Source organism: Conger conger, chromosome 10, assembly GCF_963514075.1.
Source record: "Conger conger chromosome 10, fConCon1.1, whole genome shotgun sequence".
NCBI lineage: Eukaryota > Metazoa > Chordata > Actinopteri > Anguilliformes > Congridae > Conger > Conger conger.
In genome coordinates this window covers 15,553,295-15,558,839 of record NC_083769.1, presented here as the reverse complement: position 1 = coordinate 15,558,839, position 5,545 = coordinate 15,553,295, and positions in this window count along the sequence as shown.

Below are 5,545 nucleotides of genomic sequence, written 5' to 3'. Positions count from 1 at the left end.
AGCACCAAAGTTTTAAATTTGATGCGAGCCATAACAGGCAGCCAGTGGAGGTTGCTGAGCAGGGGGGTGACATGTGAATGTCCAGGAACATTGAATACCAGACGGGCTGCAGCATTCTGGATGAGTTGTAGGGGTCTGATGGCAGATGCTGGAAGGCCAGCCAGCAGAGAATTGCGATAGTCCAGGCGGGACAGGACCATTGCTTGAACAAGGAGCTGAGTGGAGTAGGTGGTGAGAAAGGGTCGGATTCTCCGGATGTTGTACAGGAAGAACCTGCACGCCCGGGTCACCGTAGCGATGTTCTTGGAGAAGGATATCCTGTTGTCCATCACCACTCCAAGGTTTCTTGCACTAGGGGATGAGGTCACTGTGGTATCCCCTAGTGAGATGGAGAAATCAGAGAAGGGAGAGGTTAAACCAGGGATGAAGATCACCTCCGTCTTACCTGGGTTGAGCTCTAGATGGTGGTTGCCCATCCAGCTCTGGATGTCTCTCAGGCAGGCGGAGATACGGGTAGAGACTTGTGTGTCTGATGGAGGGAAGGAGAGAAAGAGTTGGGTGTCATCGGCATAACAATGATAGGAGATGTCATGAGCAGAGATAACGGGGCCAAGGGATCTCGTGTAGATGGATCCGAGGACTGAGCCCTGGGGGACTCCTGTAACAAGGGGGCGAGGGGTTGACACTCCTCCAGCCCAGGACACCTGGGAGGACCGGCCAGAGAGATAAGATTGGATCCACTCTAAGGCTGTGCCACAGATCCCTGTAGATGCCAGGGAGGCTAAGAGGATGGAATGGTTGACCGTGTCGAATGCCGCAGAGAGGTCAAGAAGGATCAGAACAGAGGAGAGAGAGGTTGCTCGTGCAGCCTGAAGGGACTCGTTGACAGAGAGGAGTGCAGTCTCCGTCGAGTGGCCAGGTCTGAAGCCGGACTGGTGGGGGTCCAGCAGGTTATTCTGAGAGAGGAAGGAAGAGAGTTGGTTGGAGGCGGCTCGTTCAATGGATTTGGATAGAAAAGGAAGGAGAGATACTGGACGGTAGTTTTGAATGCAGGAGGGGTCTAGAGTGGGTTTCTTTAGGAGCAGGGTGATGTAGGCCCTCTTGAATGATGAGGGAAAGCAGCCAGAGGACAGAGAGGAGTTAACAAGGGAGGTGACAAACGGGAGAATGTCAGGCGTGATTGCCTGAAAGAGGTTTGAGGGGATGGGGTCCAGGGCACAAGTAGTAGGGCGGTGGGAGAGCAGGAGGTGAGACACATCAGCATCTGTAAGGGGACAGAAAGAGGAGAAACAGGGGGCAGACACAGAAACGGAGGCAGGCATAGAAGTGGTGGTGGTCGTGAAGGTGCTGTGGATATCTGCAACCTTCTTGTCAATAAAATACCGCAAAGTCATCAGCAGTGAGCGAGGACTGAGATGGTGGGGGAGGTGTGCTGAGGAGAGAGGAGAAAATGGAGAACAGTTGACGAGGGTTAGAAGTGGAGTTCTGGATTTTTGTTTGGAAGTAATTTCTTTTGGCAGTGGTGATAGCGGAGGAGAATTCCGCCAGGAGAGACTGGTAGGAAGACAGGTCCGATGGGTCTTTTGATTTCCTCCACTTCCTCTCAGCTGAGAGGGCAGCAGGGGTGGCGGTGTTCTCTGGTGTAATCCAGGTCTCGGTGAGGGCAAGGAACTGTAGGGACAGGAGGGAGGCATAACCAGTAATGAAGTCAGCCTTCCGTGTGGCAGACTGGCAGTTCCATAGCCCCCCTGCAACTGTGAAGTTGTCACAGGGGGTCAGTGAGGGGTAGCAGAGGTTGGTGGGGTTCCGTCGCCGTGGAGGGCCACGTCGCTGGAAGCGCGTTCTGAAGGGGAGAGAGCAGACCGTAATGGGGTGCTGACACACCATACCATTCCAAAATGGGAGGGAGCGATGCTCTGAGCACGCCTATATAAACTGCTAATTACTAATGCAAACTAGCGATCTAAAAATTATCCTCACAATTGCAGCGTCCGAAGTATCTAACTGATTCTGATCACCTAATCAGAATAACAGAACTGAGCGAAACTGCCGGTGGCTGGTGAAAAACATACAAGATTTGCTAACTAATGACAGAAAATGCAACACACCTGGTCTAACTAACGCAGTAAATCTACAACTGCTGATAGACTAACAAGGTTACCTTATTACCTACTGCTCACCCGCAAAAAACACAGAAACAATACTTAAGTTCCCTGGAGGTCTTCAAGTACACACGGCTAGTGGAAAAAATGCACTTCTCAGAACATCTCTACCAGAACATTGTATAAATGTACAATAAATCAAGGTCATTGGTTGAAAATTGGTTCTAATTTCCACTGCCAATGACGTTTCAACGTCAGCGCATTTACAGGGAAGGAGGAGCGATAAACAGTGTTGTGCTTTGAAGGTGTTTGTTGCTGCTATTCCTCTCTTGACCAAAATTACCTATTGCACCTTTAATTTAACGCAAGAAATTGTGTTGGTTATATATATATATTTCTGTGTGCATATGATTATAATATTTCCTAAAAATTTTACCATTCTAGCCCTTCTCCTCTGACCTCTCATTAAAAAGGTGGTTTCACCCACTGCCACTCACTGGATGGTTATAGTTATTGGGTTGGTAAGGTGCAGGCGTTGGGCTGTTAAGGTGGGGTTGAGGGTGTAACAGTGCGGGCGTTGGGTTGTTAAGGTGGGGACAAGGGTGTAAAGGTGCGGGTGTTTGGTTGTTAAGGTGGAGTCGAGGGTGTAAAAGTATGGGCGTTGGGTTGCTAAGGTACAGTCGTTGGGTTGCTATGGTGGGGTTGAGGGTGTAAATGTGAGGCTGTTGGGTTGCTATGGTGGGGTCGAGGGTGTAAAGGTGTGGGCATTGGGTTGCTATGGTGGGGTTGAGGGTGTAAATGTGAGGGCGTTGGGTTGCTATGGTGGGGTCGAGGGTGTAAAGGTGTGGGCATTGGGTTGCTATGGTGGGGTTGAGGGTGTAAATGTGTGGGCGTTGGGTTGATATGGTGGGGTCAAGGGTGTAAAGGTGTGGGCGTTGGGTTGTTAAGGTGGGGTCGAGGGTATAACAGTGCGGGTGTTGGGTTGTTAAGGTGGGGTTGAGGGTGTAAAGGTGTGGGCGTTGGGTTGCTATGGTGGGGTTGAGGGTGTAAAGGTGTCGGCATTGGGTTGCTATGGTGGGTTTGAGGGTGTAAAGGTGCAGGCGTTGGGTTGCTATGGTGGGGTCGAGGGTGTAAAGGTGTGGGCGTTGGGTTGTTAAGGTGGGGTCGAGTGTGTAAAGGTGTGGGCGTTGGGTTGTTACGGTGGGGTCGAGGGTGTAAAGGTGCGGGCGTTGGGTTGTTACGGTGGGGTCGAGGGTGTAACAGTGCGGGCGTTGGGTTGCTACGCTGGGTGTAAAGATGCAAATGGTGGGTTGCTAAAGTGTAGGCAGTGGGTTGCGATGTTCAGTCACCCTCCATAGATACTGTCCCCCACACCAGCCTCGTCTTCCTGGAACACTTTCCTCTCATCACTTCCTGGAGATGGTGAGGATGAGAGGGAGCTCTGCGAGAACATTCCGGCACGAGAGAGAAGGATAGAGTGGGCGAGTTTTCTTACTATAATTATGTCTCAAAATAGCATGCTAGCACAACAATTAAATATGAAATTAAAGAGAGAGAGCAAGAGGGGAAATGGAGATGTGAGAAAAAGAAAGGTGGAGAGAGAGACTGACATAGAGAAATGGAGAGATCCGATGCCACAACATGACGTCAATCAGCAGTGGCTGACATGTGACCCGGCTTTGGGGGCATGTCATACAGGTCAGCTTTTACAGTGGCACTGAACGCCTCCATACTCCAGAACTCTTCCTCCTCCTCACACTGCAGAAGGTTCTGGAAGAAAAAAACAACAAAAAAAAAAAAACACTTCACTGGTATACAGAGTGTGGCGCTGTCATGGCAACCACAAAGCTGGGTATTGTCCCATGTCATCACGGTAATTACCTTCAGTGTTCTGAAGGAAAGGGAAGCGACAGATAGCATCCGTCTCTTTTCATCCTGGGAGGATATTTACCCTGTAGGAGTATTTACCTTCCATTCACAGGAATTCACCTGTCTCTGTACATCTGGGTAATATACCTATCCGTCTTAATTATTCCCACTGTAGCACTGCTTGCGTACAACGCACATGTTACTTTCCCCGCAAACCAGTCATTTGTAAGATTTTCACCTCAAACATATATCTGGAAGTGTGTACGTGCGTGTGTGTATCTTACACCATAACTTCATTTAAACTGGTTGCACCAACTGTTTTAGTTCTGATGTGGAGTTGAGATGCATCTTCAAATTGACAGCTCCTCCCTATTGGTCCAAAGAGACTCCGAAAACAGGCGCTGACATACTGTAGCGGATCGAATTGAAAAATTGGAGAACTTGTTGGAGGAGTAATTCAGAGCAGTATACGCTTGCAGTGCATTCTCTGCGATAGATTACCCCTTAAATTTGTATGATGAGAGTTCACGAGAACGATTTGTTTTTTAAACGTGCGATTGGTCGGAATATGGATACGTCACTGTATGCGTAATGTTTTGGTTTATGGAATCATTTAGTCGACTTAGCTCAGGTGTAGTGCAAGTATGAATTGGGCACACAAACAGAGACACAACTTTTTGTCTCTTAATTAGCTTAGCGTTGACTAGTACACTAACTTGTGATCAAACTTATGTTATACTGGTGCCACAGACGGCCGGCCTCTTTATTATGGGCTTAAACGGGGACGTGTGGTTTAAAATGAAAACAAACTAAAATAAATAATTTGTAAACCATTCTGCATGATACCCTGTACCTGTGGTCCCACTAAACACCAGCTTTGGCTGTTCATTTCGGCTGTTGGTGGGGTGGGGTGGCGAGGGGGGTGTAAGAGCATCTTGTTTTGCTCTGAAGAATGACCCCAGAGAAGATGGCTGTTTGGGTTCGCTTCGGAGTACGATGTCACAAAGTCCTTCATTACTGAAATTGCATCTAGAGACTTTTTAATGAAGGGTGCCAACTGTAACTATCTGTTAAGTGACCTATTATCTTTCTTAGTTTGGCAAAGTCTCAACTAACTGGATTTTTAATTAAGTCTGTGAGTAAAATTCTGAGTGGATTCTCAAGGCTAATTCTGGCCACTCAGAAGCAGGAATAAATTGTAGGTAACCTTTAATGACTCTACAATTCTTGTGCGGGGGGAGGGGGGTGGATGTTGGGGCTGTGATATTGAGAATATATAGATAGTTCATTAAAGCAAGCCTTAAAGCAAAATGTTGTTGAATAACTGAATTCTATTCCTCAGGAACAAAAGCAGGTTGCTTGGAAAAGTGCTGGAGTCTCAATGTTTTTGCTTTCGCCTCTCTGTCTTGTAAGGAGAGTTCACATCTTTCTTCACCAAACAAGCTGTAGAATCAGAGAATCAGGTGCTATTAATAAGAGAACCATAGACCCAGCGATGCGATAATTGCACTTGTAGTGATTCTCCCGGTGATAAAGTGATCAAGATTAGTGATTAAGCAAGGTGACTCGCCCTG